Raw genomic sequence first — 2,416 nt, 5'->3', positions numbered from 1 at the left:
GTCGGTCCTGCAAATCTGCCAGTTAAGCGCCAAGCCATCGGGCGATGGCTGCCCGATGAATTAGCCGCATATATGACCTCTGGAATCTGCCTAGACCGATGAAAATCCATCGGCTGATGGTTGTCGTCGCATCCCTTGATCACTTGAACATCGGCCATCCATCGGGCGATGAGTCTGGCGTACGGGATATTGCTTTCCGTCGATTGTAATGCTCGAGACCAATTAAAAGACGACCTTTGTTATTTTTATTTCTTTATTTTATTTATTTTATTTTACTTAGGATTAGGCTTTAATATAAATACTTGAGAGGATTTTATTTTCCTATTTTATGCTTTATTTTTCTAGATTAAACGCTTCCTAGTTTTTTTTTTCTCTCCATTGTTGAACCCTAGCTTTTTATTCTCCATTAATTCAATCCTTTGAGGTATTTTATTCAATCTTTCGTTCTTTATTTTATTAATTATGAATTCAAGTTTATTTATCTCTTTTTTTTTGTTTATTTCAATCATGAGTGAGTAGTCGTTTTCTAGGGCTAAGTGAGGGAAGCCATGTTTATACCATGATTAATTGTGCTTAATTATTTATAAATTTATGAATTAATTAGGGTTTGAATAATTCCAATTGATTTTTGCTTTATTTTTTTATTCATGTAATTGGCCAATATCATGAGTTGATTATATAGCTAATAAAAATTAGAATTGAACGATCATATTTTTAGAGGCTTAATTACAATTGGCGAATTTGATTATGTTAGCGACCGAACTACATATGTTAATTCGTAAGTGTTAATTCCCGACCGTCGAATTAACAAGTGTTTTAATTATTCGACCTAGTTTGTTTATTAATGGATTGTTTGCATTTCTTGGATTGGTATAAGCATGGTGGACCGAACGTATGCCCTAGACTTTAATTTATCTGAGAGCAACCTTATTTTTATTATTGTCATACTTTAGTTAATTAATCTTCAAACCACTCTTCGTTTATTGAAATAGTTTATAATAATTGGACAAAAACTAATAGAACCTGTCTCCCTGTGGGATTCGACCCGTATTTGCTAAGTCTCTGCTAACAACAAACACCGTTCACTTGCGGTATAACTTTTTATTCACCAGTAGTTGCCGGTGACGCCCTTGCCGCAACTAGGTTAGTGTTCTTATTTTTTTGAAAAAAAAAATTAAAATCTGACCTGGGTAACCCTAACCACCACAAGCAGCTTCCGGCCTCCTCCCTTCCCTCGCCGTGACTGAACCACCTCCATTGTAGCCGGTTGAAAATTCCAATAAGTTCTCCTACTTCCTTCCCACCCCCCTTTTTATTTAATATATTTTTATTTCAATTTAATTTTGTTAAAAAATAAACCATTTTTTATTTTAATTTTTTTTAAAATTTTTTTTGTAGGATTTGTAGAATTAAGTGGTTTAATTGTCAAAAAGAAGTGCATATCTAAAGGTTAGTCACATTACAAACCCTATTATAATGTATGTATGTTACTTTGGTTTGGTTTTGTTAAACATAGTGTAGTTTAGTTTAGTTTATTATAATATAATGTAGTTTAGTTTAAATTAGTTTATTTTAATATAATGTACTTTAATTTAGTTTAGTTTTTTATAAGTATGTTAGTTTAGTTTAATATAATGTAACATTAGTTTGGTTTGTTTTAATATAGTATAATATGATGTATGTTAGATTACTTTATTTAATATAATATAGTTTTGATTTGTTTAGTTTATAACGTAGTTTAGTTTGGTTTATTTTAATATAATGTGGTTTAATTTAGTATAGTTTTTTATAAGTATGTTAGTTTAGTTTAATATAATGAAACGTTAGTTTGGTTTGTTTTAGTTTAGTATAATATGATGTATGTTAGATTACTTTATTTAATATAATGTAATTTAGTTTAGTTTAGTTTAATATAATGTAGTTTAGTTTAGTTTATTTTAATATAATGTGGTTTAATTTAGTTTAGTTTTATATAAGGATGTTAGATTAGTTTAATATTATGAAACTTTAGTTTGGTTTGGTTCGTTTTGTTTAATATGATGTATGTTAGATTACTTTAGTTCAGTATAATCTACTTTAGTTTTGTTTAGTTAATATAATGTTTCTTATTTTAGTTTAATTTTATATAATGTATGTTATTTTGATTTAATATTATGATATGTTAGTTTAGTTTGGTTTGGTTTATATTAATGTTATGGTTTTTTGATATGTACTTTTGTGTTAAGTTTAATTATGATATATTTGTTTAATATTACGTATGTTAGTTTAGTTTATATATTTTTAAATAAATCATTTGCATAATCATATGCCTAGATACCCTTTCAAGGTATACACATTAGGAGTATGTCTTGAATATTCCCCGGTTGGGACTGTCCTTGTACGTTTATTCTCACTTAGGTGGTGATTGTATTCTTTT

This window comes from Chenopodium album, chromosome 7, assembly GCF_948465745.1.
Source record: "Chenopodium album chromosome 7, dcCheAlbu1.1, whole genome shotgun sequence".
NCBI lineage: Eukaryota > Viridiplantae > Streptophyta > Magnoliopsida > Caryophyllales > Amaranthaceae > Chenopodium > Chenopodium album.
The sequence above is the reverse complement of the archived record's forward strand: the minus strand, read 5'-3'. Positions refer to the sequence as shown.